The sequence below is a fragment of the Marmota flaviventris genome, chromosome 4, assembly GCF_047511675.1.
Source record: "Marmota flaviventris isolate mMarFla1 chromosome 4, mMarFla1.hap1, whole genome shotgun sequence".
NCBI classification, from domain to species: Eukaryota; Metazoa; Chordata; class Mammalia; order Rodentia; family Sciuridae; genus Marmota; species Marmota flaviventris.
Genome location: NC_092501.1, coordinates 141,127,715 through 141,145,843, shown reverse-complemented (window position 1 = coordinate 141,145,843; position 18,129 = coordinate 141,127,715). Strand labels below are relative to the sequence as shown.

Here is an 18,129-nt window from a genome sequence, read left to right as displayed (position 1 = left end):
TAGGATGTGGGGTCTTCTCCCTCTCCCCTCCCCCTTCCCCTCCCCTCCCCCTCCCACCTCCTCCTCCTCCTTCTTCCTCTTCCTCTTCTTCCTTTTCACCAGGGATTGAACCTATGGGTGCTTAACCACTGAGCCACATCCCAGCCCTTTTTTTGTTTTGTTTTGAGACAGGGTCTTGCTGAGTTGCTGATGATGGTTTTGAATTTTCGATTCTCCTGCCTCAGCCTTCTGAGTTGCAGGGATTATGGGCATCACTCGAGGTATTCTATTTTAAAACTGGGATGGTCCTGGGGAACCAAGATGAATCTGTTTTCCTAAAAGGGGGCTAGGCCACAATATGCTTAATGAAACCTGGTAACACCTTAGCTGTTGGATGCTATGCTCTTCAAACTGACCATGACACCTCTAAAGAGCTAGGAGAGGAAATGACTCATGGCTGACCTTGGTGTGATTGGGGGCAAGGTAGTGGCTGAGGATACCAGGGGGTTAAGATGGAGGGAGAGTTGCTTCCTAATTAGGAAAGAGGAGGGCCTCAGGCACAGAGCTCCTAAACTGGAGACACCTTCTCTAAGCAGAGGTAAACACCACGTGGTGGTCAGACTCCTGTCTTCAGAGTTCCAGGTAGGGAGTGGAATCCCTGCTCCCTTCCACCCTCACTTCTGGGACTTCTCTCCCCAGGCCTTAGTTCTGCGTGTGTTCGCTTTAGCATACTCCCTGTGGCTACTGGTCCACTTGGCTCCCTAGCTCATGAAATCTGGTTCCTCTAAACAGAGATGTAAAATGCACTCCAGATTTTGAAGACACTATGGAAAGAAATGAATGCAAAATATTGCATTAGAATGTTTTCTGCATTAATTAAACAATACAAAATGGTATTCTTTTAAATATACACTGTTAAGCAAAATGTACTATCAGAAGTAATTTCATGGGTTTCTTTGTATTTTGCTTAATGTGGCTATTAGAAAATCTTAAACAACACATGCAGCTTGCCTTATGGTCCTGTTGGAGGTGCTGATCTATAAGTTCCCCAGAGCTGGCAAGTCCTCACGGCTTCAACAAAGGCTGGGCTAAACACTCATCTTTAGGCATGATTTCTTGCAGACAAATGGAAAAATTGGCCTAAGAAAGTGACCACAAACAACATACCGGTCCTACCTAAATCTGGAAAATAGTTCTTTGAAGCTTGTTACCCTATGATCATGAGAGTGTTTCATTAAGTATTTCTGATCACAGATGTGGCACATTATTAAAATATCATTTTTACAGTCACCCTAGAGGCTAGGGTTATCTGAATATGGAAAGAGAAACAGCTTGTGGAGCGGTTGTATAAATGAAATTACTAGAAAGCAATGCATTCAATTGCATATTGGCTCGGGGGGTTATTCTTATTAAAATGTTTAGAGAGGAGTATCTGTTCATTTCTGCAGAACTGCTCTCCAAATTAAAAATTTGGCTTGGCACGTCAATAGACCAGAATCCCAGGAGACGTGTAGCTTCCTTTTTTCTTGTTAGCCTCGAAAAAGTCTTGGATGCGGTGCTCATGGGTAGCACATATTGTCTGCATGGAGCCTATGTGTTAAAATTGACCAGAGTCCTGCAAATGCACATTGGCCTAAAAGAAATCAGGGCAGGTTTCCTGGATTGAAAATATCAACTCCTTCTGATAATGTTTGGAAACAGGTTTAATAAAAATTGGCTTAAGTAGTTGAGAAGTGACTGCAAAAATGGGTTTGTTATTAGCAGATGGAATCCACTGATAAACACAATAAAATATAAGTCTTCTGAGAATTCAAACTACTAAATAGCTGCTCAGTCAATCAGCCAGAGGGCAAAAGAAAGAACCTTTGGTGCATATACATTTGGGTACTTAGTGATAATGTGGTGGCAGCCATAATGCGGCCACAGTGACTGTCTGGAAAAGCCTTTTCTTACCTGGAGACAGGGGACCATGTGCCAATACTATAATCTCCCTCTGTCCTTACTATTGTTTTTTGGAGGTAGTGGTGCTGGGAATTGAACCCAGGGCCTTATGCATGCAAGGCAATCACTCTACCAACTGAGTTATATCCCCAGCCCCCCCCCCACCCCCGTGTCCTTACTAGGATCTGAATGTTTGTGTCCTTCCAAAATTCTTATGTTGAAATCCTAACCCCCAAGGTGATGGCATTAGGAGTTGGGGACCTCTGCAGAATAATTAGGTCAATGGAGTCCTCATGAATGGGACAGATGCCTTACAAAATAGGCCCAAGTGGGCTCCTTTGCCCCTTCTACATTATGAGGACGCTGCAAGGGGGCTTCATCTATCTACCAATAAACAGGATCTCACCAGATACCAAAGCTGTCAGTACCTTGATCTTCCAGCCTCAAGAATTGTGAGACAAAAATTTCTGTCATTTACAAGCCATCTATGATACTTTATTATAGCAGCCCAAATGGACTCAAATACTCCCAAATTATGTTTAAACTTAATGCATTGACCAGCGACAAATTAAAATGGTTCTGGCTGCTGTGATTGACACTGCAGGGCTGGATAGTCCTTGCGATTTTCAGCCTCAGAAAAAGACTGGGGGAAGGGGCTGGAGGGAAGGGTGTGTGTGTGTGTGTGTGTGTGTAGTGGGTGTCTGCTGAGAGGAGGAGAGTCACTTTGGCTTTGGCTGACACATCATTTCCATCTCCCCTTTCAATCACCTGGGTTAATGGGGACCACGGAAAGCACAGCTAATGCCTGACCTTCACCTCATTTTAACCCTTACTCTGAAGCCCTCCTTCCATGAGTTTCCTGCCTTCGCTTCTCCTATGTGGTAGGGCTCCACCCAGGCATTAACTGGGAGAGGCCAGACAGAGAAAGGAAGTAGGTCATCAGGAAGTTGAGAATTGCTTATGTATTTTTCTAGAATGTTCCACTTTACCTTGGTGAGGGATTCCCAGCTGGTGTGTTATGAAACAAGGCAAATAAAGCGCTGAGCACAAGTCCTGACCTTGATGAAATGCTACAAAAAAGAGGCATTATTTATGACTCTTATTACTCGTTTTACTGTTCCGTTTGAAGCCTTTTAAAGCAAAACATCAGCAAAGCTCCTATCAGGGAGCGAGAACATGGTGTTTGGTTCACTCAGACTTGAGAAAGGAGAAGGCAGTGCTATGAAAGAGGGGTAGGAAATTAAGAGGAGAAAAGGAAAAAAAATCAATATAAAATGGAAATGTTAAAGAGGCACTTGAAAGCACACAAGGCATAGAGGATGCATTGTTGAGAGTTGCTTGTTTCCAAAGCTCTGTGCTACATCAGAGGGAATAAAGCTGGTGTGACTAAGGGTCCTTGTCTCAAGGAGGCTACCTTCTATTTGGGGGAACATTATTGTGGATGAAAAGATTGTCAGTTAGTGGGGGGCACTAGCAGCATGGACCTAGAAGCCAGTCAGGGATCCGGAGGAGGAGATTCACCGAGGCCCAGGAGAAAAGACTGTGGGTGGGTCTGGCAGAGGTGATGCAGGAAGAGCAGAGCTCAGGAGTGGGAACCATAAAGGATGCACAAAGCCACAGGCTTAACCCCACACATCTTCCTGATGCAGGAGATTGGACCCTTCCAACATTGCTGGATGACTATGATTTAAAATGTTTATATATTAAAACAAACATGGATAGATTATGAGACAGAACTGCAAAGCTTTTTTTTTTTTTTTTAAATACCTTTGTTTTATTTATTTATCTTTATGTGGTGCTGAGTATCCAACCCAGGGCCTTGCACGTGCAAGGTGAGCGCTCTTCCACTGACTACAACCCCAGCCCCCCATGGGTTCTTAATAGGAAACACAACACTTGAAAGCAGCATCTCCTGGTAGGTACTACATCAAGGTCAACCCTCCTCTGTCATCCAGGGAGAATTTGGTGGAAAAGTTTCAGAGACGCCAGACTGTGAACAAAGGCTGGGACTGCAGGCATGGTTGGAAATAATGAGGAAACATTCTGGTCGGAGGGAAGGATTCCCTCAAAGAAGATTCCTGAGTGAGGTGATGGAGACTTTAGTTGCTGGTCTATAGGATTCGGATGCTCTCAGTAGACAGTTGTTAAAAATGTGTTGTGGTGTGTGTGTGTGTGTGTGTGCACGCGCGCGTGTGTGCACAAAGCAGGACTTTAATAGAAATAATTTGGCAGCTTTGTAAAGGATACTTTGAAGACAGAAACCAGGTAGACTGGAGACAGTTCATAAGTGACAATTTCAGTGGTCTAAATACAAGATGGCACCCAAACTTAGGCAGGGACTGAGGGTGGAATTAGGATGGAATTAGGATGTAACATTATGAAGGAACGACAACCGGTGGGCATATTTTATTGGAGGGGAACAAAGAAGAGAGAGAGAGCATAAAGCAGAATGCCCAGTTCTGAGGCTGGGTGATGAGGAGAATCATAGAATAGATAAATCTTGTTTGTGGCCTTGCCGATTACCAGACCCAGGGCTAGGTGCTGGGCCTCAGCAGTGACTAAAGAGACAAGGTCTCTGATCTCACAGAACTGTCATTGCAATGCAGGACACTAAGGAGAGAAGCAGAAGATACCAGAGGAAAGTAGGTCACAGAAGCCAAAGAGCGTACAGTCTCAATTTACACCTCCAGATCTTCATGGAAAATAAGGCAGAGAACATTGGAAAGCCATTTGTAATAAGGAGAAATAAGAATTCCTACACACTTGATCGTCATTATGGCCACGCTTCTTTTACTGTGAGCCAGGTACTGTACTATGTGCTTTTCTAGGGTTCTCTAGAGCAACAGAACCAATAGGATCGATCAACTGATTGATTATTGATTGATTGCTGTGAGAATTAGCTCACACAACTATGGAGGCCAAGAAAACCCAAGATCATCTGTCTGCAAGCTGGTGGTATAGTTCAGTCTGAGTCCGAAGGCCTGAGAAGCTGGGGTGGGAGAGGGTGATGGCAAGGTGAACGAGCCACATGGAGTCTGAGGGCCCCAGAACCAAGAGCACTGATGTCTGAGGGCAGAAGACGGATGTCCGAGCTTAAGGAGAGGAAGGAGCTTTTCATTTCCCCTTCTTGTTCTGTTTGGCTCAGTGAACTGGATGATGCCCACCCACCTTGGTGAGGGCAGATCTTTTTTATTCAGTCTAGTGATTCTTGTGTTAATCTCTCCTGGAAATGCACTCACAAACACACCCAGAAATAATGTTTTATTAGCTATCTGGGCATCCCTTAGCCCAGTCGGATGGATACATAAAATTAACCATCACATAGGCATTATCTCCTTTAATTCTTTAATAACCCAATGAAGTGGATGATATTAATTTCCTCATTTTATGGGTAAGGAGATTTGTCTAAGGTCCAAGAGCTAGGGAGTAGCACGTCTGGAATCCAAAGCCTGTCTTATCTCAAGCCTGTTGTGAATTGAGAGAAGATAAATCCATGCATGACTCCTGCGTTTTGGGGGGTCTATGACAACACAGAGATGTTTAAGGTGAGTGAGGGTCAGCTGTGTCCTCAGACCTCATTATCATAATATTAAGGAAGCAATTCTCTGAACAAATTCTTCCCCAAACACACACACACACACACACACACACACACACACACATTTTTTTTTTTCCCCTTAACAAACATTCTTTCAGAAAGCAGCTGAGGACAGTTCATGCAACTGTGAGCTTGATGAATTCCACCCCTTGATGAAATTCCCCGGGGAGCAGATGCAACAATATTCCTGCAGAGGCCCAACCCTGATACCCGAGGGCTGGCATTAGACAACCAGAAATCCTCTGAGCTAGCAGCTGGTCATGGAGTTGTTTATGAGCGCTCTCCCCGTGGGCGTGGTTACAGGCCTCACTGGATGTCTTCCGCCTGTTTTTGCACAGGTGAGAAACACCTATGCAATATTTTAGGCATGTACCAATGTTACCATTGAGAGTCTATTTCTGGTAACCAAGATTGTGACTAGCAAAGCCTCTCACTTCACCCATCAAAACCCATTTCTGACACTTGTGATGCGAATTTTCTAAGCCTTAGGGGATGACTGAATTCTGAAGAGCATGCCCTTCTGATATCATACCAGATGAATCTCTAGATAGTGAAGTTTCTATTAGAGCAATTAAATGTCCCTAGAGGTGAGACTTCAACAAATACAAACTCATGATTCCATTCTCAATGTCTAACAATTCTAAAGTAATTATGGATGTATAAAGTAAATCCATACTCTTCACTGCTATCCCATAAACCCATAATTGAGATTGTTTCATTGAATTGATAGAACAAACTATAAAATACCCAATATTCTTTTTGACCAGGGAATCTTAAACTCATAACCCAAAAGGGAAACTAACCAATGCCCTAAGAATGGCCAGCTTTTATGATGGGCAAGAAATTATACCAAGTGCTTAGATACATCTGTTTCTTTAATATTTCAAACAAACTTATGAGCCATTATTTTAGTTCATTTGTGTTACTATAGCAAAATAACAGAGGCTGGATACTTTATAAAGAAAAGAGAGAGGGTTTTTTTTTTTTTTTCTCACAGATCTGGAGGTGAGATCTGTGGCCACATCTGGTAAGAGTCTCATGCTGTATCATGCTGATGGTGAATGGCATCACATAAAAGGAGCATGTTGAGCAAGAAGAGGAAACAGACACGTGAAGAAACCAAAGATATGGAGTGGCCTTACTTTATAACAACATCCTTTCACATTCACTAATCCAGTCCTGCAAGATATAACCTATTTTCCAGAGATAGGCATTAGTCCCTTATGAAAGTGGTGCCCCATGACCTAATCACCTCCTCCTAGGTTCTGGCACGTCTCAGTATTGTTCCATTAGAGACCAAGCTTCCAGCATATCAAACTGTTGGGGACATATCCAAAGGAAGGCAGCCAGGGGCCATTATCACACACCCATTTTTCAGAGGAGGAAGTTGAGCTGTGAAGAGAGAGCAAATAATTTGTCCCAGATCACACAGCTAGGAGCTGATAGAGAGGGCATCAGGGTCTGGACTCAGGGACAGGGAGGTGTGAAGACCCTGAAATCACCCTCAGCATCGTGTGTGTGTGTGTGGGGGGGGGGGCATCTGTGTTGTTCACGTTACTTCAGCCAGGGGATGGGGAGGGTCGTGGTCAGGCTCCGGTGACTTCTATCAGATTTCAAAGGTTTTCAGCACCACTGTCTACACCGGCAGCCTCGGAATCCAGAAGCCTCGCCTGACAGCTGCTGGTCCTAAGTCATCCACTAACGGGGCCCCAAGCAGGATGCTTCATTTCCTCTTCTGCAGACAGACATATTGAGCTGGTCTATTCATTTAAAAGCAGAGCAGCATTGCTGTAATTTATGGAAAACGCGTCAGGTAAGAAAAATCACACCCGCGAGAGATCGATTGATCCTGCGTATTTGTCATTTATTTTTTATGAATTTTCCAATTTTGGAACTGGACCCAAAGAAAACAGGATGGTTTCACACTGTGAAAAACAAAAACAGGCCTTTCTGTTCATGTGTTAAACAACAACAACAAGAAGAAAACTTGAAGGAGTTTCCCCAATAACCCCCCACCCGCAAGCCTTTAGGATTTGTGTGTAATTTCCAACTCTGGAGACCTTTGCTATTCGAACAAATAACTTACTCCCATAAGATTTGCACCAAAGCAAAATGATCGTGTTTCCTTTGACTTTGGCATAGTGTTGACAGAAAGGAGAACTGAATTATCTTACTGGTGCTAAAGCAAACTGATTTGAAAAGGGAGGAGAGGTGACAGAGGAGGGGGACATTTTCTTAAAATACTTTACCTTCTATCTTCCTTCCGAGGTATCTTGTGTTTTATCAGAATATATTTCAAGAATTAGACAAAAAGAAAATGCATATTTTTTTTTCATTTCCTACTCATTTTCATTTACCTTAAAATCTGCTAGAAATTTCTAGAGAAAAAGTTGTATGTATACTGTAAGTACTGTCCAGCCCATACTTTAGAAACTAGGCTAAGATGAACAAATGCCTGATTACCCTTCAGGGTCATTTGGCTTTTTTTTTTTTCCATTGGCTTTTTTTTTTTTCCATTGGCTTTTTTTTTTTTTTTTTTTTTTTTTTTTTTTTCTTTTTTTTTAATTTTTTATTGTTGGCTGTTCAAAACATTACATAGTTCTTGATATATCATATTTCACAATTTGATTCAAGTGGGTTATGAGCTCCCCTTTTTACCCCATATACAGATTGCAGAATCACATCAGTTACACATCCATTGATTTACATCTTGCCATACTAGTGTCTGTTGTATTCTGCTGTCTTTCCTATCCTCTACTATCCCCCCTCCCCTCCCCTCCCCTCCCCTCCCCTCTTCTCTCTCTGCCCCCTTTACTGACATTCGTTTGTCCCCCTTGTATTATTTTTCCCCTTCCCCTCACTTCCTCTTGTATGTACTTTTGTATACCTCTGAGGGTCTCCTTCCATTTCCATGCATTTTCCCTTCTCTCTCCCTTTCCCTCCCACCTCTCATCCCTGTTTAATGTTAATCTTCTTCTCATGCTCTTCGACCCTACTCTGTTCTTAGCTACTCTCCTTATATCAAAGAAGACATTTGACATTTGTTTTTTAGGGATTGGCTAGCTTCACTTAGCATAATCTGCTCTAATGCCATCCATTTCCCTGTAAATTCTATGATTTTGTCATTTTTTAATGCAGAGTAATACTCCATTGTGTATAAATGCCACATTTTTTTTATCCATTCATCCATTGAAGGGCATCTAGGTTGGTTCCACAGTCCAGCTATTGTGAATTGTGCTGCTATGAACATCGATGTAGCAGTGTCCCTGTAGCATGCTCTTTTTAGGTCTTTAGGGAATAGACCGAGAAGGGGAATAGCTGGGTCAAATGGTGGCTCCATTCCCAGCTTTCCAAGAAATCTCCATACTGCTTTCCAAATTGGCTGCACCAATTTGCAGTCCCACCAGCAATGTACAAGTGTACCCTTTTCCCCACATCCTCGCCAGCACTTGTTGTTGTTTGACTTCATAATGGCTGCCAATCTAACTGGAGTGAGATGGTATCTTAGGGTGGTTTTGATTTGCATTTCTCTGACTGCTAGAGATGGTGAGCATTTTTTCATGTACTTGTTGATTGACTGTATGTCCTCCTCTGAGAAGTGTCTGTTCAGGTCCTTGGCCCATTTGTTGATTGGGTTGTTTGTTCTCTTATTGTCTAATTTTTTGAGCTCTTTGTATACTCTGGATATTAGGGCTCTATCTGAAGTGTGAGGAGTAAAGATTTGTTCCCAGGGTGTAGGCTCCCTATTTACCTCTCTTATTGTATCTTTTGCTGAGAAAAAACTTTTTAGTTTGAGTAAGTCCCATTTGTTGATTCTAGTTATTAACTTTTGTGCTATGGGTGTCCTATTGAGGAATTTGGAGCCCGACCCCACCGACTGTAGATCGTAGCCAACTTTTTCTTCTATCAGACGGCGCGTCTCTGATTTGATATCAAGCTCCTTGATCCATTTTGAATTAACTTTTGTGCATGGCGAGAGAAAGGGATTCAGTTTCATTTTGTTGCATATGGATTTCCAGTTTTCCCAGCACCATTTGTTGAAGATGCTATCCTTCCTCCAATGCATGCTTTTAGACCCTTTATCAAATATAAGATAGTTGTAGTTTTGTGGATTGGTTTCTGTGTCCTCTATTCTGTACCATTGGTCCACCCGCCTGTTTTGGTACCAGTACCATGCTGTTTTTGTTACTATTGCTCTGTAATATAGTTTGAAGTCTGGTATCGCTATACCGCCTGATTCACACTTCCTGCTTAGCATTGTTTTTGCTATTCTGGGTCTTTTATTTTTCCATATGAATTTCATGATTGCTTTCTCTATTTCTACAAGAAATGCCGTTGGGATTTTGATTGGCATTGCATTAAACCTATAGAGAACTTTTGGTAATATCGCCATTTTGATGATGTTAGTTCTGCCTATCCATGAACAGGGTATATTTTTCCATCTTCTAAGATCTTCTTCTATTTCTCTCTTTAGGGTTCTGTAGTTTTCATTGTATAAGTCTTTCACCTCTTTTGTTAGGTTGATTCCCAAGTATTTTATTTTTTTTGAAGATATTGTGAATGGAGTGGTTGTCCTCATTTCCATTTCAGAGGATTTGTCGCTGATATACAGGAATGCCTTTGATTTATGCGTGTTGATTTTATATCCTGCCACTTTGCTGAATTCATTTATTAGCTCTAATAGTTTCTTTGTAGACCCTTTTGGGTCTGCTAGGTATAGAATCATGTCATCTGCAAATAGTGATAATTTAAGTTCTTCTTTTCCTATTTTGATGCCTTTAATTTCTTTCGTCTGTCTAATTGCTCTGGCCAGTGTTTCGAGAACTATGTTGAACAGAAGTGGTGAGAGAGGGCATCCCTGTCTTGTTCCAGATTTTAGAGGGAATGCCTTCAATTTTTCTCCATTCAGAATGATGCTAGCCTGAGGCTTAGCATAGATTGCTTTTACAATATTGAGGTATGTTCCTGTTATCCCTAGTTTTTCTAGAGTTTTGAACATAAAGGGATGCTGTACTTTGTCGAATGCTTTTTCCGCATCTATCGAGATGATCATATGGTTCTTATTTTTAAGTCTATTGATGTGGTGAATAACATTTATTGATTTCCTTATATTGAACCAGCCTTGCATCCCAGGGATGAATCCTACTTGATCATGGTGCACAATTTTTTTGATGTGCCTTTGTATCCGAGTGGCCAGAATTTTATTGAGGATTTTTGCATCTAGGTTCATTAGAGATATTGGTCTGTAGTTTTCTTTCTTTGAAGTGTCTTTGTCTGGTTTAGGTATCAGGGTGATGTTGGCCTCGTAGAATGAATTTGGAAGTTCTCCCTCTTTTTCTATTTCCCGAAGTAGCTTGAAAAGTATTGGTATTAGTTCCTCTTTAAAGGTTTTGTAAAACTCTGCTGTATACCCATCCGGTCCTGGGCTTTTCTTAGTTGGTAGTCTTTTGATGGTTTCTTCTATTTCCTCAATTGATATTGGTCTGTTTAGGTTGTCTATATCCTCCTGACTCAATCTGGGCAGATCATATGACTTAAGAAATTTATCTATGCCTTCACTATCTTCTAATTTATTGGAGTATAAGGATTCAAAATAATTTTTGATTATCTTCTGTATTTCTGAAGTGTCTGTTGTGATATTGCCTCTTTCATCCCGTATGTTAGTGATTTGAGTTCTCTCTCTTCTTCTCTTCGCTAGCATGGCTAAGGGTCTGTCGATTTTGTTTATTTTTTCAAAGAACCAACTTTTAGTTTTGTCAATTTTTTCAATTGTTTCTTTTGTTTCGATTTCATTGATTTCAGCTCTGATTTTAATTATTTCTTGCCTTCTACTTCTTTTGCTGTTGTTTTGCTCTTCTTTTTCAAGGATTTTGAGATGAAGTATGAGATCATTTATTTGTTGGTTTTTTCTTTTTTTAAGGAATGAACTCCAAGCAATGAATTTTCCTCTTAGAACTGCTTTCAATGTGTCCCATAGATTCCGATATGTTGTGTCTGTGTTTTCATTAATCTCTAAGAATTTTTTAATTTCCTCCTTGATGTCTTCTATAACCCATTGATCATTCAGTAACCTATTGTTCATTCTCCAAGTGATATATTCTTTTTCCTTCCTTCTTTTATCGTTGATTTTCAGTTCCATTCCATTATGATCAGATAGGATGCATGGTATTATCTCTACTCCTTTGTATTGTCTAAGAGTTTCCCTGTGACATAATATATGATCTATTTTTGAGAAGGATCCATGTGCTGCTGAGAAAAAAGTGTAACTGTTTGATGTTGGGTGGTATATTCTATATATGTCAATTAAATCTAGGTTATTAATTGTGTTATTGAGTTCTATAGTTTCCTTATTCAACTTTTGTTTGGAAGATCTGTCCAGTGGTGAGAGAGGTGTGTTGAAGTCTCCCATGATTATTGTATGGTGGTCTATTAGACTCTTGAACTTGAGAAGAGTTTGTTTGATGAACATAGCTGCACCATTGTTTGGGGCATATATATTTATGATTGTTATGTCTTGTTGGTGTATGGTTCCCTTGAGCAGTATGTAGTGTCCCTCTTTATCCCTTTTGATTAACTTTGGCTTAAAATCTATTTTATTTGATATGAGTATGGATACTCCTGCTTGTTTCCGAAGTCCATATGAGTGATATGATTTTTCCCAACCTTTCACCTTCAGCCTATGTATGTCTTTTCCTATCAAATGCGTCTCCTGTAGGCAGCATATTGTTGGGTCTTGTTTTGTGATCCATTCTACTAGCCTGTGTCTCTTAATTGGTGAGTTTAAGCCATTAACATTTAGGGTTATTATTGAGATATGGGTTGTTCTTCCAGCCATATTTGTTTATTTATGTTACTAAACATGGTTTGTTTTCCACTTTGATTATTTTCCCCCCTTTAGTGTCCTACCTCCCACTGTTGGTTTTCATTGTTATTTTCCATTTCCTCTTCCTGTAATGTTTTGCCAAGGATGTTTTGAAGAGATGGTTTTCTAGCTGCAAATTCTTTTAACTTTTGTTTATCGTGGAAGGTTTTAATTTCATCTTCCATCCTGAAGCTTAATTTCGCTGGAAACACAATTCTTGGTTGGAACCCATTTTCTTTCAGTGTTTGAAATATGTTATTCCAGGATCTTCTAGCTTTCAGAGTCTGTGTTGAAAGATCAGCTGTTATCCTGATTGGCTTACCCCTAAATGTGATCTGCTTCCTTTCTCTTGTAGCTTTTAAAATTCTCTCCTTGTTCTGTATGTTGGGCATCTTCATTATAATGTGTCTAGGTGTGGGTCTCTTATGATTTTGCACATTCGGCGTCCTGTAGGCTTCTAGGATTTGGGGTTCTGTCTCATTCTTCAAATCTGGGAAGTTTTCTCGAATTATTTCATTGAATAGATTGCTCATTCCTTTGGTTTGAAACTCTGTTCCTTCCTGTATCCCAATGACTCTTAAATTTGGTCTCTTGATGTTATCCCATATTTCTTGGATGTTCTGCTCATGGTTTCTTAACAGTCTTGCTGAGCTGTCTATGTTCTTTTCAAGTTGATATACTTTATCTTCATTGTCTGATGTTCTGTCTTCTAAGTGTTCTACTCTGCTGGTAGTATTCTCAATTGAGTTTTTAAGTTGGCTTATTGCTTCCTGCATTTCTAGGATTTCTGTTTGTTTGTTTTTTATAACCTCTATTTCCCTGTATAGTTGATCTTTTGCTTCTTGGATTTGTTTATGTAATTCATTGTTGAAGTGATCTTTCATTGTCTGATTTTGCTGTCTGATGTCTTCCTTGAGACTCCAGATCATCTGAAGCATGTATATCCTGAATTCTTTATCTGACATTCCATCAGCTGCAGCTATTACCTCTTCTAAAGTTGAGTTGACCTGCAATGCTTGTGGTCCTTTCTTTCCTTGTCTCTTCATACTGTTCGCGTTCCTTTCTTCTTGGTGAAACTGTTGTGCTATTGAATTTTCCCCCTATATATTTATATTGGTCTTGTATAGTTGCAAAGTCTCCCTCGCAGGCACGGGCGGCGGCTCTGCCCCTCCGCCAATTGGGGCAATGTGCCTACCACGCCGGCAGGCCGCTGGGCCTGCTCTGCCAGTCGGTAGCAGGTCCGCCGTCCTTGCAGGCGCGGGCGGCGGCTCTGTCCCTCTGCGGGCCGCTAGGCTTGTTCTGTCGGTGGTCGCAGTTCTGCCTACTTTGCAGGCGCAGGCAGCGGCACTGCCCCTCTGCAGGCCTCTGGGGCTGTACTGCCAGTGGGTCGCAGGTCCGCCTACTTTGCAGGCGTGTGGGGGGGGGGGCGGCTCTACCCTTCCTCAGGCCACTGGGCCTGTTCTGTCTCTCGGTTGCAGGTCTGACCTGTTCTGATGGTGGTCTCAGTTCCGACTACCTTGCAGGCGCGGGGGGGAGGGGGCGGCTCTGCCTCCCAGCAGGCCGCTGCTCCTCTTCTGCCGGTGGGTCGCAGGCCCGCCTACCTTGCAGGAGTGATTGGAAGCTCTGTCCCGCCGCGGGCCACTGGGCCTTTTCTGTCGGTGGTCACCCTTCCCCTACCTGGCAGGCGAGGGGGGTGGGGGGCGGCTCTGCCCCTCAGCAGGCCGCTGGGCCTGCTCTGTGTTTGGTCCCAGTTCCCTCTACTATGCCGGCGCAGGGGGAGGGGGCGGCTCAGCCTCTCAGCAGGCGGCTGCTCCTCTTCTGCCAGTGGGTCGCAGGCCCGCCTACCTTGCAGGAGTGATTGGAAGCTCTGTCCCGCCCTGGGCCACTGGGCCTTTTCTGTCGGTGGTCACCCTTCCCCTACCTGGCAGGCGAGGGGGGTGGGGGGCGGCTCTGCCCCTCAGCAGGCCGCTGGGCCTGCTCTGTCTTTGGTCCCAGTTCCCTCTACTATGCCGGCGCAGGGGGAGGGGGCGGCTCAACCTCTCAGCAGGCGACTGCTCCTCTTCTGCCGGTGGGTCGCAGGCCCGCCTACCTTGCAGGAGTGATTGGAAGCTCTGTCCCGCCCTGGGCCACTGGGCCTTTTCTGTCGGTGGTCACCCTTCCCCTACCTGGCAGGCGAGGGGGGTGGGGGGCGGCTCTGCCCCTCAGCAGGCCGCTGGGCCTGCTCTGTCTTTGGTCCCAGTTCCCTCTACTATGCCGGCACAGGGGGAGGGGGTGGCTCAGCCTCTCAGCAGGCGACTGCTCCTCTTCTGCCGGTGGGTCGCAGGCCCGCCTACCTTGCAGGAGTGATTGGAAGCTCTGTCCCGCCCTGGGCCACTGGGCCTTTTCTGTCGGTGGTCACCCTTCCCCTACCTGGCAGGCGAGGGGGGTGGGGGGCGGCTCTGCCCCTCAGCAGGCCGCTGGGCCTGCTCTGTCTTTGGTCCCAGTTCCCTCTACTATGCCGGCGCAGGGGGAGGGGGCGGCTCAGCCTCTCAGCAGGCGACTGCTCCTCTTCTGCCGGTGGGTCGCAGGCCCGCCTACCTTGCAGGAGTGATTGGAAGCTCTGTCCCGCCCTGGGCCACTGGGCCTTTTCTGTTGGTGGTCCCCCTTCCCCTACCTGGCAGGCGAGGGGGGTGGGGGGCGGCTCTGCCCCTCAGCAGGCTGCTGGGCCTGCTCTGTCTTTGGTCCCAGTTCCCTCTACTATGCCGGCGCAGGGGGAGGGGGCGGCTCAGCCTCTCAGCAGGCGACTGCTCCTCTTCTGCCGGTGGGTCGCAGGCCCGCCTACCTTGCAGGAGTGATTGGAAGCTCTGTCCCGCCCTGGGCCACTGGGCCTTTTCTGTCGGTGGTCACCCTTCCCCTACCTGGCAGGCGAGGGGGGTGGGGGGCGGCTCTGCCCCTCAGCAGGCCGCTGGGCCTGCTCTGTCTTCGGTCCCAGTTCCCTCTACTATGCCGGCGCAGGGGGAGGGGGCGGCTCAGCCTCTCAGCAGGCGACTGCTCCTCTTCTGCCGGTGGGTCGCAGGCCCGCCTACCTTGCAGGAGTGATTGGAAGCTCTGTCCCGCCCTGGGCCACTGGGCCTTTTCTGTCGGTGGTCACCCTTCCCCTACCTGGCAGGCGAGGGGGGTGGGGGGCGGCTCTGCCCCTCAGCAGGCTGCTGGGCCTGCTCTGTCTTTGGTCCCAGTTCCCTCTACTATCTTTTCCATTGGCTTTTTAAAAAGAGTTTTTGGGAGTACCAAGGCTTTGAGTGTAATGTGAAGATTTGCTTATATTATGCAGAAATTCATGCACTGGCCCCTAGAATGCTTGTGTATGCAGAATTGAGAAGTATTTTGGGTTACTGTATCCGAACTGAGGGAGAAATTGGTGTGGAAATTGATTTTTCCAAAGTCTCAACATTTCAAATGCAAAACCCCTTTTATCTGGTCACTTCTGGGGAAGGTAACAGTTAGGAGCTAATGAATGAGAAGAGAGACCAAGACGTATCAGCTCCATGTTGGCCCTAATTCCACTTCCACCTCCATTCCTGGTGGAAGCTTAATCATGGAGCTGAGCATCTAGGAAAAGCCTTCTCTTAGGGCCAGTGGGTTGTCGGGGTGTTCTGGGGTCCCTTTCTTGGAGGCTGTCTTGGTCTTATGCTAATATATTCACGTCCTCTTGCCAGATCCTCAACCTCATTGAGAGTTCCATTTTCCCATGCATGTGTGAACCACAGCGAAAGGTAGCATTTCAGGCTAGAGATCAGTAAGAGGAGCTTTCAGCATGAATGATTCCCTTTTTCTGCAAATGCCTGGTGCATTTACACTCTGCACGGTAACTATGCCTTTATTCCTACTCTAAATATTTCTTTTGAGTTGACTCCAGTCTCCCCAGCTAGATTGAAAATCTGTGAGAGGAAACAGCTTGTCTGACAGTTCTCTTTTATATTTTCAGCAACAAGCAGAGTGCTATGAATATAGCAGACAATGAGTCTTGATGGATTAATTTCTTCTTTGGAGGTTGCGGAAGCTTTTGTGGACGGGGTGTTTTCTCTGAGAGGAAGCTTCATGAGGACAGGAACTGTGTATTAAACACTTTTGCATCTTGCACAACATCTAGCTCAATTTATTGCTTAGAAATACCTAATAATTACCCCTGACTGAATCACCCTGTTTTAGTCAGCTTTTTTCACTGCTGTGACTACAAGACATGACAAGAACAACTGTAGAGGAGGAGAGTTTATTTGGGGGCTCACGGTTTCAGAGGTCTCAGTTCATAGACAGCGACTCCATCCCTTGGGGATCCAGGTGAGGCAGGACTTCATGGCAGAAGAGTGTGGCGGAGGGAAGCAGCTCACATGATGATCAGAAAACAGAGAGGGACTCCACTCGCCAGATACAAAATATATACCCCCAAGGCATGCCCCCCAGTGACCCGCCTCTTCCAGCCACATCCCACATTTCTACAGTTTCCACCCAATTAATTTCTATCAGCAAATTAATGCACTGATTAGGTTAAGGCTCTCATAATCCAATCATTTCTCCACTGAACTTTCTTTCATGGTCTCACACGTGAGCTTTTGGGGGACACCTCACATCCAAACCATAACACACCCCTAAGAGAGGCTGAAAATCCCTGGAGAGATGGTGGGTTTATTACTGAGCAATGAGGTTGCTATAAAGTGAGTCTACCTCCATGTGTCCTCTTTCTTTCCATTATGAAGCACGGCAGCATGAGGCCACCACTAGATGCAGTTGTCTGACCTTGGACTTCACAGCTTCCTGAATGAACCAGGTTGTGCCAATGCCACCCTGGAGAAACTTGTCATTTGAGCAAACAGGGATGAGGTGGGATTCAGATTTTCTTCCTGGCATGGTCTGATCACTCTCTCCTCTTGGAGATTCAGCCTTCATTTGGCCTCCTGCCCTCTTCCTGTGCTGTCTTCTCTTGCTCGTTGGTCTCCAGTCTCCATGATGGGAGCTCAGGTTTGCTGCATGTATGTCTTCTATCGGCAGAGTCCCCCAGTGATCTCCTTCACCCTTGACAATTTCTAAATGTTATCTCCTACAAAAGAGACCCTTCTCTTTTTTTTTGACCTCCAGACTAAAATACCCAATTGCCCTCATTTCCACTTATTCTATCCAAAACAACATCCCCTGATTTTCCATCCCCACCATCCCTTTCTCCCCTGGAGGTCCCATCTCAGTGCATGATAACTCAGTTCCAATTGCTCAAAGTGAAGCCCCCGGGGTTGAGAGACTCCTCTCCTACTGCAGCACAGTTCTCAGCAAATCCTGGCAGTTGACCTTCAGATGTTTTTAAAATCGGATCATTCTCGCCACCCCTGCACCCCAGCCTCTTTTTGGCTTCCACCATCACTGCCACACAGAGCTCCGTGAGGGCAGACACCTTTGCCTGGTTTACTCATTGCTGTGTCCTCAGTTCTGGGAATGGTACCTGGCACTGCCTAAGTACCCAGAAGCTATACAACGAGTGACTCTTCCTTGAAGATGGCAGTAATCCCTAATTCTGGATTTCTCAGCCCTGGCATTATTCACATGTTGGGCCCATAATTCTTGGTGGCAGGAGCTGTCCGATGACTGTAGGATGACTAGCAGCATCCCTGGTGCCAGGGTTTGAGTATGTCCCCCAGAAGTTCACATGTTGGAACCCTAATTCCCCAGTGGGGCAGTGTTGGGACCTAGAAGTGATGTTTGGGTTGTGGGATGGAGCCTTCGT

At 44.7% G+C, this 18,129-nt stretch overlaps 2 long non-coding RNA genes across 3 annotated transcripts; both read left to right on the top strand.

The window, feature by feature from the left end:
• The first annotated feature begins 180 nt into the window (after positions 1–180).
• On the top strand, positions 181–4,693 carry LOC139705457 (uncharacterized). The gene is made up of 2 exons (XR_011707417.1): positions 181–260; positions 4,527–4,693. It is a non-coding gene; the product is annotated as an uncharacterized lncRNA (long non-coding RNA).
• Positions 4,694–5,562: 869 nt separating this feature from the next.
• LOC114087478 (uncharacterized) lies at positions 5,563–16,502 on the top strand. 2 transcript variants are annotated; one of them, XR_003581831.2, is made up of 4 exons: positions 5,563–5,856; positions 7,167–7,331; positions 16,076–16,224; positions 16,345–16,502. It is a non-coding gene; the product is annotated as an uncharacterized lncRNA (long non-coding RNA). The 2 variants fall into 2 exon arrangements; XR_003581830.2 differs by lacking the exon at positions 5,563–5,856 and having other exon boundaries at positions 6,200–7,331.
• The last annotated feature ends 1,627 nt before the right edge of the window (positions 16,503–18,129 follow it).